We start from the raw sequence: 12,167 nt of genomic DNA on the forward strand, positions 1-12,167 counted from the left end.
GCTCCTCAGTGTAAAGGAAAAGCCCAGGCAGGGTATGAGAGAAGCCTGTGAAGCTGTGAGTAGTGTACTCAAGGTAGCTGTTCCTGTCTCTGACTTCACAATTCCTCTTGGCATGGAAAATTGAGGGTCAGAACAGTGTACTGTGGAAATAGCACTGTCTGCCTCCCTTGATCACAGGTTTCTCTGTGACGGTGACTAACAGAGACAAAAATTTTGGCTAGATGGGTCTTCAGCGTCCAAGCTCCTATCTGTTCACATTCCTGTGTGGATAGGCTCAGTTACATTCGTGATGAATGAGAATACTGTTTTCTTGGCTTATGGAGCTCAAATGGAAAGACAAGGTATCATGCAGTGTTGGGAATAGGAGGAGACTTCTGAAGGAGAGAAGAAAAACAGCTGCAGCAAAAATGAAGAAAAAAATACAATTTACAGTGTCTCCTGTTAGTTCTGTGGCTTCCAAATAAATAAATCATTTTAGATTTAAATTCTATTGTAGGTTAAGCTGAAACAATGCACAACAGCCCAAGTGAGTACATGTGATTAGTGGAACAGGGCTGATCTTCCATCTTCTGAAACAGTTCCCTACAGTGCCCTATATTTCCCTTTCCAGATACCATGGAGATCCAGCCTTTTTGTGCCTTTTTTTCTTTTTAAAGTTCACTGGCTGTCAAAACTGCAGTGTGTGCTTACCAGAAGGCTCTTATTTTGTGGTAACAGTGCCATATTAGATTGCAGTTCTCTAAGCTAAAGTAACAGTAATACTGGCATGGTTGGTACATACAAGCTTTCTTGCCAGTTAGCCCATGGATGGGCTGCCTAAATTTACACCAGCACTTCCATCTCTGCTCATTCAAACAGTTTATTTGCTAGATTTTGCTGTGGTAGCTCTTTTTGTGAAATGAAGCACCGAACTCATTTCATGTAGCTCATTGAATAGGGAGCTCTGTCAAGTGTATTGGTTACTCAGACCCCTGAACTAAGCTGCAGGTTGATAAAGAGTTATCAGTCCCACAGTAAGGTATAACTTACTATGGTTTAAAATAAATAAATAAATAAACATGCTTCTGAAGAGTGTCTTATTTTTTTTCTTTTAGTTTCCTGAAGGAGTGTGAAAATGTCATTTGCTGCAGAAAGTTGGAATTGTGGATACCCTGCATCCTGAACCTGCTGCAGAAGGTCTGGAGTATCTGCAGGAGAGCAAAGATGGTAAAACTGCATTTGTACTTCATGGGAGTGAATTACAGCAAGGACTTCTACCTGCCGCAATAATACCCAGGTTAATGTACCAGTGCACACCAACTGCTTAGGAATATGTGGCAAGTCTGTTCTGGGTGGTGGACTGAGAACACCAAACTCGTTTCATAAGTGAAAGCTTTCAGAAGAACAGTTCTTGTTAAAAGGAGAGAATTTCGAACACCTTCATAAATGCAGCGTTGGATGTTTGCCTCAGCCAACTTCCTAAATTTCCATTTTCCTGCCAGAAATTTTCTTTTCTAAAAATATTTGACTTTGCTGTCTAATCTAGAGATGGATAATGCTGATTTTAAAAATCTGACTGATACAGGATAAAAGAATGACTTCTAAAACGGTGCCTGAGTTGCTTTGGAACACATTTTATAACCAAATGCACTGTTCAGGGCATGGTGTGGTTTCTGCACAACCCTGTGCTTCCCCCCAGTAACCATTACTGCCTTTCTAATCTGCTAGAGCATTTAGTACCCTCCTCTTATCCGAAGAAAAATACAATTGCTGGCTCTGATATTCATTAAGTGATAATCCAGATTAATTCAGACTTTGATGTAGAAACAGGTCCCATTTCAGCCACAAAGAAATCCACATTGCCCCACAGAAAATGCATGTGCGCACACATGCACATATACATGCTCAGGCAGTATGTAGAATGCCTTAAAGAAACTGTAGCTAACCACCTTATTAGTATTCCTCCCTCCTCTGTGTTTCACTTGCAGCAACAGAGGGCTGAGCAAAATGCAGTAGAACAGGGACAGAGACAGAGCTGGCAATCATCTCGGTGCAGGCTGCTGAATGTAGGGGGTGGGGGGGATGCAGCAAAGCAAGATTAATAACCTTGCCATAATCCTGTGCACCCTGGAAGGAGATACCTCTGGTGACTGAGCTGTTCTTGTCTTGATTAATTGGACTGAGCGAATGAGTGGCTGGCAATCCACCTGGTTTGGAGGCGACCCCCTGGTTTTGCTGCTCTCTGAATCCTCTACCCATCTGGGAAGGTAACAGTGAGACGTACCATCTGCAGCACACACAGCAGCTATTGGAGGCTACTACTGACAGTTTGCACTACAGTTTTTTGGTGAGCAAGAAGCCAGGTATATTGTACGGTAGGATATTTCTGTGCTCAAGCTACTGAATTTTTGCAATCTGGTCCTTCAGCAACCCCCCAAGCGCCCTCTTCCAATTGCCTTTGAGTTCTGGGCTTACTTTTGGCATAGTCTCCTGGACGCATTTTGCTGGGGATGGAAGAGCAGTAAATGGAACCTCTGAAAACTAATTGTTTTGCTTCTGTGTGACTCGAGAGAGAGAAAAGCAAGACGAATCAAGTGCAGCTAGAGGAATTTACATTTCTTTTGGAGAAGTTTGCAGAGGGACCATAAAAAAGGTAAGTCCAGGGGTTTGTCTACCCCTCTGTCTCCTAGCCTGATTGTGCTTGTTTGTTTGGGCTTGAAAAAAAAGATGAAACATGAGTAGCAGGTGGCATGGAGTGTGGTGTTTGTAAATTCTGTGCTTATGATTTGTGTCCTCTTTTTGTCTTCTTATCCTTTTTCTTTTCCCTGCTGTTTGCACAGCAAAAATGCTTGTAGAATAATGATAATAGTGCTGGAAAACATTACTTGAATAGCACTAGAAAGCTCCTTTCATTTCAAAGGTATTAGAATTTATTGGGAGGTTTTTTGTTATCATCAGACCAGCTTAAAATATTTGGAAAGGATCTAGAATAGGCAAGAAATAAAGCTCATGTAATGTGGTCAGTCGAAGTCTCCATATTTTCATAAATCTTGTCTATTTTTTCTCTGCATTTCACTCAGCTCTGGAATGATGAATATGTAAGTAAAATGCTGCTTCTGCTGCTGTGAGTGGAAGTAGAAGGTAGCAGAATGGAAACAGGATTTGTGCATCACTTATGTGAAGTTCAGCTGTTTGTTTCTCATTAACCTTTTGAATGCTTCTTCATCCCCCAGCCCCCCTTTTTTTAATGGCTATAGAATTTGAGATATGTAGAGCTAAACAATAACTCATTTTGGAACAGAGCACCAATCATAAATGAGTTTTTTGTGGAGCCCTTAATTTTGGGGATGGAAGTGCCTAGCAGGCATTAAAGCAGCCAGAGTAAATGTCTCACCCAGCAGGGTTTATGGCTCTCCAATATTTCTTGATCTTTCATTCATATGACTGTGATACTGCTCAGTGTTTAAACCTGGCTCTTTTCCCCTGACTCCCCAGCATGTTGGTTCTGTGGGTACAGTATGACTGTTGCAGCCTTCTCTCCTGTCTTTTCATTATTTAATAGAAATAAAATAGCATTGCATTACAATAGAATCGGAGCTCTTGTAGTTGAGCTTCTTTTTATTGCTGCACTGATAGTACTTAGCATTCCCAAGGAGGTGAGAAAACCATCTGTAAATACATTTCAAAGATGCTTGCTTCTCCAAATGGAATTGTTAGGCACTCACTCCTTCTCAATTATATGAATGTGAATGACTAATATTGAAGGATATGGTATCTATTTGAAAGACTGCTGCACAGCTGATTACTTTGTGTAAAAATATGTAGATTAAAATAGTTCTACTAAATCGGATGCTAGAGGAGCTTATATGTATACATGTGTAATGTATATAAAGAAAAAGGGAATTACATAAGATTTGTGAAGGACACATCAAGTAGGATGAACCTTTAATCCATTTGGTACAAAAAAAGTGTAATGAGCCTTCTTGTAATAGATCCTGTGTTGCAAGGCTAAAAACTTAATGAAAAGGCTCTGCTTCAGAGTAATCAAATCACTTTACATTATTGCATCCTGTCAGTCAGTCCCTCTGCTTCCCATCAGTTTTTGCATAATAGCTTTAAAGAGGGATTAAGGAAGAAAGAAAAACTGGTTATAGGTGTGTTTCCCCTCATTTTCTGGAAGTGATGCTCTGTATTGCACGTGTTTTTACTGTATGGTTATGACAAAGAAATCTCTTCCTGGGCAGCATGCAGTTTGCCATAGTTTTCCCTCATCATACTTTCTTCAAGCCCCATCACATGTAGCACATGCATCTATTTTGCTAGATAGTGAGCTCTTTTAATGATGGGGAACAGTCCCCATGTGCTGATTTTTATTTTTATTGTTACTGGGGGGGGAATGGGAGGGTGAAGCTCTTCAGAGCCTTGCCCAATTTTTAGAATTCAAGTATAACGCAGGGTGTCAAAGCAGAGACATTGGATGAAGCAGGAGGGAAATGAAATGAAGCAACTTTTATAATCTGGGGGAGAAGACAACATGTTTGCTCCACTAGTAATTCTGTGTGTTCTGGTGTGTTGGATGTGATTTATTAGTGTTGTATGCCCTAAGCTAAGTGGGAAAGGTAGTCATCTGTACGCATCAACAGAAAGGATGTCACTGCTCTTTTGATATGGTGTCCAGATGTCATTTTCATCCATCTCTTTGATCATCAAACCTTGCAGAAGTGGGACTACTGTGGATTTTTGTGGGTATAGTATTTACCATCTGCTTATACTGCAGACTAATGCAAATGGTTTTTATTGTACATATTAACATGTTCACTGAAGAGGAAATCTAGCGCTTCTTCCCCCTTATAATATAGCATGTTATATCACGTGATTTAGTTCTGGTTTCAAATACCATTTATATTCTTATGGCAGTAATGGGAATGGATAATACTCAGTCCTGCCAGGTTTTTATGTGTGAACAGGCTTTAGCAGCAGTTGGACTCTTCTTCTTTTTTAAATGTGCAGTTAAAAAGAACTGTGGAAAGTCAAGTGTTTCACTTCAGTGTTCCATCTTGGTGACCCTTCCATTTTAATCCTGTTTCATAGCCTAACGCCCCAAACGCCTTCACTCTTGCCTAGCGTGGAGGATGTATTCTTCTGTGTATGGCTCAGGTGCTTGTGTGAGCTCACTCCACTTCGCATTTTGTATTCCAGCATCTCGCTGAAATATAAAGGGAAGGCCTGCAAAGCTGTTGTGATGAGCAGGAATTGTAGGTACAGAGACTCTTGAGCTTCATTATCTAAATGTTGTTTTAAGAATAAGTGGTAGATGAAAAAAAACTGAAATTTCTTTTTCATTTAGTTCCAGTTAGTTGAGCAGCTTCCTTTTCTCATTGCTAAAGTCAGCCGACCAGGCACTAAGCTCCTCCAGCACATGTTTCTGTGTTTCTGAGACCCGGGGTACTTTACACATGAATTCCTTCCTCCTTCTGAAACAAGCTGGGCTGACAACTGGTAAGTCAGTCCTGGAGCTCTGCAGCACTGTGCAGCAGGGGGAGGATGGGAGAGAGGAGATGTGACAGCAATCCCAGGACTAGAAGCAAAAGCACAATCTCCGTGGGATGGCAGAACACGTCGTTTTGATTGCTGACTCATCGTGTTGGTCTGCAATATTACCTTACACTAATGTGATGATACTGGGCCTGCCTTTGAAATAATGAACCAGAAAAGAGTAGTCTGTCAGTAAACAGACTCTACTTAGGAATTTGTACTTCTCTAATTGCAAATGGTGTAATCACCAGGAAATTCCCTTGAGTAGTGTTCTTAAATCTCGTACTTCAAGAGAACTGGTAGTAAGTAAATTTTACTGCTTTTAGCTACTTAAGAAAATATGAAGCTACAAGTAATAACCTTTCAATTGACAAGTTAGTTGACTGCAGCCAAGCTGCTGTTTTTCCACACTGTTCTCCTTCCTGTTCATTTCCATTCAGCGTCAAAGGATAAGGTTAGGAATGAAAGGCTCAGAACACAAAAGCCAGTTCCTGGTCTGGCAAACAATGGAGTTAAATACATTCAAATCTTAATCAGCAGATTAAAACCAATTAGGTTCCTATTTCCAATGTTCCCATGTGGAAATGTGAAAATTGTTCGTGAAATTGCTTAAATTCTTGTCTTTTTAAAAAGACAGTTACTCAGATTGTTTAGGGAAGATAGTCTTTGTGGTGTTATCTGGACTTCCATAGACTGAGATAAATAGGAGGGCATCTTTTTAGTAGAATGAGTTCCTAATGTTTTTATGAAACAAATCCAAAAGATCATGTTTGGGGTGGGGTGTGCGTGTGACTTGGTGTAGAAGTGCTCAGAAACAAGGAGAGCTTGACACACCTACATAGGAGTCTGCTTCTAGAGGCTGTTGTTGTTCAGGCTGGTGCTTTGCAGAAATGCTGAGGTGTAAGAGCTCTTGCTGATCAATTTATGGGGGTTACATGTGGCAGAATACTACTGATGCTGGAGGTGAGTGGTGGGCAGAAATTCCTTCAGAAACTGGGGACTTTCTTAGAACATATACTGTGCAGGCAGAAATGTAGCAAGGCATCTTGGTCTCTTGCCAGTGTGTATTGAAGAAACTTTTTGTACGGACAACAGTTATTTTCTAATTTGCTGAATATTCTCAACTAGTCATCAATTCTGTTTGTGCATTGCAAAGGCTTTTAGAGACATCAGTATAAAACAAAAGCATGCTTAAACCAGGACTCACGCACCCGTAACTGCAAATACAAAGGACTTCTGTTGCTGTATTTTTGTTGTAGCTTTGAGCTTGTATCCTGTGGCAAGGAGGCTTTCCATTAGGCCTGTTAGTTTTCTAGCTCTTTGACAATTTAGGATGTTGTTTTTGTAGGTTAGATTTATGTCAAGTGCTCATCAAGTCCAGCAGTAATTAGAGGCTGTCTGGTCCGGTCCTGTTACTTGTCATGTTTATAAGAGTAAAAACAGGATTATATTTGTTGTAGTTTATCTCTTCTGAAATACCTGAATTAGTGTGAGGTAAAAGATGTGTAAGTGAGGTGGAAGAGGTGGAAGTGGAATAAATTGGGACTGGGGGGTGGGGTGGGGAAGAGACAGACAGAACTGTACACAGTACTCCAGGTGTGGCCTCACCTTTGCTGAGTAAGTCACCTCTCTTGCCCTGCTGGTGATGCTTTGTTTATTGCAGCTTTCTTAGTGGCAAAGCACACTGCTGACTCAACTGAGTTGGTGTCCTCCAGGCTTCCTAGGTCCTCTGCTGAGAAGTGGCTTTGCAGCTGGGTGGCCCACAGCATGTACTGGTGCCTGGAGTTGTTCTTCCCCAAGTGCAGGACTTCTAGTTTTCCTTGTTGAACTTTGAAGTTCTTGTCTGACAGCTTGTCAAGGTTGTGCTGGATGACAGCATGGCTTTTTGGTGAATTAGCTACACTCTCTAGTTTTGTGTTGTCTGTGAATTTATGGAGGGTGCACTCTTCTCCATCATCTAGGTTGTTAATGAAGAGGTTAAACAGGGCTAGACCCAGTATCGACCCCTGGAGTATTCTGCTTGCTCCTGGCCTCCAACTAGACCTTGCATCCTTGACCACTACCCTCTGGGTCTATCTGTTCAGCTAGTTCTTGACTTACCTCCCTACCTGCTCATCCAGACCATACTTCGTCAGCTTCTCTGTAAGGATCTTATGGGGGCAGTGTCAAAGACCTTACCGAAGTCCTGGAAGACAAAAACCACTGCTCTACTCTCATCTGTCAGGCTGGCCTTTTCATTATAGAAGCTTATCAGATCAGTCAAATATATGTTTCCCATGGTGAATCCATGCTCACTACTCCTGTTGACTTTCTTCTCCTTCATGTGCCTGGAAATGGTCACCCACTTCGATTACCAGAGGGGCCTGCGTTTTCACTGGTTTTCTTGTTGTCACTGATGTACTTGTAGAAGCCCTTCTTGTTGCCCTTGACATCCCTGGCCAGATTCATTTCCATTTGGGCTTTAAAATTGAGCTATTTTATAGTTGCAGAAGAAAAACTTATTGATGCAACATGGGGCAATCAAGCAGTAGGGATATTTTCAGTGTATTTTTTTTTTTTTCATTTTCTAATTTGTCCACCAATGTACTATCTTTCTTTCCTGTCTTTTCAGCTGTCCCATAAAGAAATTGGCAAATGAGAGAGAAAAGTAATGCTTCCATGCTGCATACATGGTGGATCACCATATAAACCAGTATGACATCATTTTGGTATTGTTAGGTAAAGCCAAGGGTGCTACTGGTTTGCTGATGTAATGTGATTTCTTTTCCTCTGCTTTGCTCTTCACTGTTAAAGTGCTCTTGACAACATCATGCAGTTTTTAGTTAAGGGGACAAAGAAGGTGAATGTGCTGAGATTAGCCCCTTCTACAGAGACTCATACTGAGGCTGCATTTGCTTCAACATATTTTTATTTACAGGCTTCTCTCTGGAGCTACTCACTATAGTAACTGTGCATTTCATGTAAACCAATAAATTCTCAGTAAACTCTGACTGAGTGAGTCCTGGAAGAAGATGAGGCACTCAGAAACAAAAAGGTCTACCTGAGATTTTCTTTCCTAACCGAACCTGGAAGAGTAACCAGCTTCTGGAAAGCAGAAGATTCAATAGAAAAAGCTGTATAGAGTGGAATGGGTAGACTCAGAGTAGGAAGGGAAAATTATGAAGAGATTACCCTGAAAATAAAAGTAGAATTATACTGTTGTAAGGGTACAAGTGAGGGATGCATTGAAAAAAAAATTTGCTTTTGCATGTGATGAAAATGTGTTTCAGCAGTTTCTGTAAGGAAGACTGGGTTACAGAGTGATTATGGTCAAATTTTGCTCCTTTGAGCATCTCAAACCTACACTGCAGAAATACCACTCGGGTCCCAAGTCTGCATTTCTGCTTTCAACAAGGTAGGTAAAGCAAGGCTAGTAACAGGAGTGGCATTATCAGAACTTTACGAGGGATTTATATCTTGAAAAAGCTTAAAGAGTTGAGCCTTGAACTTAAGAAATTCAAGGTACAGGTCCTTAAGCAAATGAATGTATACTGAGTAAGAATAAATATGGAGGAAGAATATATGTTCCTGGAAATACTGCCAGGGTTGTAAACATTCAAGTCATGTTCTTTATCTGCTAAACTGTGCAATCATTCCTCTCAGGTGGAAGTGCAGTCTCGTTCTGAAAACAAATGAGATGCAATATGTAGTTTAGACCATGCCTGGGAGAAGAGAGCACGTGAACTAGAGAGGGATGAAGGTGAAAGAAAAGAAGCAGCTTTATCAAGTCAGAAGTGACATAGGCATGCACAAAACCTCAGTTGAGATGGGGTTATTGGGACAGCTATGGGAGTGAGAAATTGGTTCACAATAGTTAAGATTTGGATCAGCTGAACTCAGGAAGACTCTGAGGCATTCAGAGGAGGTTAACTTAATAAGTATGCAAAAGCCTAGATATCCAGAGATAACATGTAAATTAAATGATGGTTATGCTGAAAAATCATATTATAAAGGAGGTAATAAGTAATCTAATGGATAGGTATTTTAATTTGTTTCTGGAAAACCAAGTATTAAGACTTTAAGAATTCATGAAGTAGTCCTTAGAATGTTTGAGGTTCTAATTTTTTTCGTGTTTCAGAAACACCCACATGATTCATTGAAAAACTTAGTTCTGTAAGCTTTGAAGATTGTGACAAAAATTCGTGAATGGCTCTACTGGCTCTAGAATATGCAAATAATTTGGATGAACTGGATTAATTTAATCTGGTTGTCAGGCAGTAAATACTGTGCATCCATTCTCCACTTCAAGTTTCATATGAGCCTGAGCAATGTGTTGTTTTTTTTTTTTGACTGAAACACCAGTGGATACTTGTAACAGAATGGGCTGTGTGTAGCAGAGCTACTCAGAGGCACCTCTTGTTTTTCTGTGACCTGCAGTGAGTGTCTGTATTGCTTACTGGAAAACAAAGTGGCCTCAGGGGAGCAGGGATTGTCTTAGTCCTTCTTGGCACTGTACTGCTGTGCAACTGCCATGGAATTTAGCTGGGTAATAAGGCAGCATAGCCTGACTTCTTAGCTTTCTTTTTTTTTTTTTTTTTTTTTTTTTTTTTTCCTTTGTTATTGATAGTCAGGGCTTGATGGAATAACCTGATGTCCTCCTTATACAGGAGTCACAGCCCTTCAGACCACAAAAGATCTGTTCAAACTGGGATTCCCTTGACAATCAGCTTTGCAGTTTAAGCAGCTTTATACAATACTGAAAACAGTGACAGTTGAGAGAGGTAACTAGAAGACTTGTTATATTAAAAATACTTGGCTTGGGAATGTGTGCTTAAGGGTCTTAAGCTGCCTAAAAGAGTCTCTTAATCTGTTTTAATTCTTCTTATATTCTTTCTTTTACTGAAGTAGGCGGAGATGCAAGATCTTTCTTTTCAGTTAGATGAATGGAGAAGGTCTACACCTGCCTCCAGGGCTATTGGACTCAATGTGGTTTGGGGATACCACTTTGTAATACATGAACCATCAAAAGCTGGAGATTATTGCCTTAGGTTTGTGCTACTTTTACAGACGTGGGTCTTTGCATTTCTACTTACATCTGAACTTTGTTTCCTGTCAAGGGCAATATTCACCACCAGGCAAGTGTTGCTAATTGTCATGTTTTCCTGTATGGGTGATGTTAGATTAGACACTTAGTAACAGAGGGTAGAATTTCCTTGATCCTGTGGGTGCCTTCATGAGTTGTGTGCTCTACTGATCCTGATGGTATGCAGAGAGACAGGAAGCTTAGTAAGAGGACTGTCCAAAATACTTTTTGAAAACTGGAAATTGCATAAATATTTTGCTGTGACTCATATGAGTTTGAATGATTACTCCATCTGGAATTTAAGTGGAGCTTTTGGGATGTGGGTATAGCAGTGGAGAAGCTGAAGTTATTTCATCTCTAATCTGGCTGGACAAGACCTATCTTCTTGTCTGTGGCTGGAGATGAGCTGGTTTGAATGAGCCACTACTTCTAGTGTGGTCAGCCAGAATTATGCTTCTCTCCTCTCCCTGACATTTATTTTTATGCGGTCAGGTACGAGTAGGAAAACCTCAGGAGAAAAATGTTATAGTTAAAATGATGGCTTTGGGGATCCAAAAGAAGTTGAACTGGATAAGGCTACTACTTTGACATTCATAAGCGTTTCACTTGCTAGTGGGAATGAGCAGTGTTTTAACATTGAGGAAGAGGAAATGCATTTTGGAAAGCTGTGATTTCCCTCAATCTATGAATACTTGAGGGAATAACATCTATCTAGAAATGTATCATGAGTAATTTCCTAAGAGTATTTAGTCCAGACTAAGCATCTACTGGACAAGAAGAATGTTGCTTTTATCAGAAACTATGCCCGAGCATGAACCACTTAAAATTCTTTCACTTTTGAATGTTGCTGACAGTCTTTTTTTCCATTTTAATTGTAGTTGGTCACTTTCATGTTCTTGTCCAGATCTTCAGGCAATGTAAATGAGTAGGTAATTCAAATGAAGATGTCAATTTGAGTAGTTGTCCTGCAGTTGTACTACAAAATACTGTCTACCTACCTTTTTTTAAATGTAGGTGCAGTTGTGCAATCACTTCAGGCTTAGGCACGTTTAATTATTTAAGCCTAGTGACAAGCAGTACAAGAAGCACTGGAGAAAAGGTCATTGGAGGAAAAAGAGTGCATCTTCCTCAAAAGGTTCTGGTGTTATTTTTGAGTTTAGTGACACAAGAAAACATTAAGAATTTAAGGTTACACATGCTTTATATCATTGTTTATAACGGGACTGCAAGTTGCCCTGTTACTGTAATACTTCATTTGAATTTTTAACATTACAAAGGGAAGGAAATGCTTTAATTGCTTCAGTTTCTAAAAACAAATAGGTGCCTAGTTTTTAGGGAAACTGTCTTAAGAAGTAATACCTACTAAAAAACTAATACAGCTGGTAAAAGCAAAGACCTGCAATAAATACGCTTTAGGCAAGAAGAGGAATACTGTAAAATTGTATTTCTTCCAAACATCAAATCCTAAGGTTTCCTACTTAAGCTCTTCTGTCTTCTATTTTGTCTATACTTCTCTAGGATCTCAATTTTGTTCTTTATAGCTTGAGGTTAATATTGAGAAGGAGTCAACATATAGGGGATGTGTTAACCT

General features: G+C 40.1%; 1 protein-coding gene across 22 annotated transcripts in view; it reads left to right on the top strand.

The window, feature by feature from the left end:
- The window catches only part of LRRC4C (leucine rich repeat containing 4C), a 510,287-nt gene that overhangs the window by 8,085 nt on the left and 490,035 nt on the right, over positions 1 to 12,167 (top strand). For 19 of the 22 annotated variants that reach the window (XR_014693265.1, XR_014693266.1, XR_014693267.1 and 16 more), the window contains one exon: positions 1,095 to 2,632. The gene's annotated coding sequence lies outside the window, so the exon portion shown is untranslated. Of the gene's footprint in view, positions 1 to 1,094; positions 2,637 to 3,059; positions 3,305 to 12,167 lie in introns of those variants that run through there. The other 3 variants (XR_014693276.1, XM_084519864.1, XR_014693272.1) reach the window with 3 other exon arrangements.

Source organism: Aythya ferina, assembly GCF_964211825.1.
Source record: "Aythya ferina genome assembly, chromosome: 5".
NCBI lineage: Eukaryota > Metazoa > Chordata > Aves > Anseriformes > Anatidae > Aythya > Aythya ferina.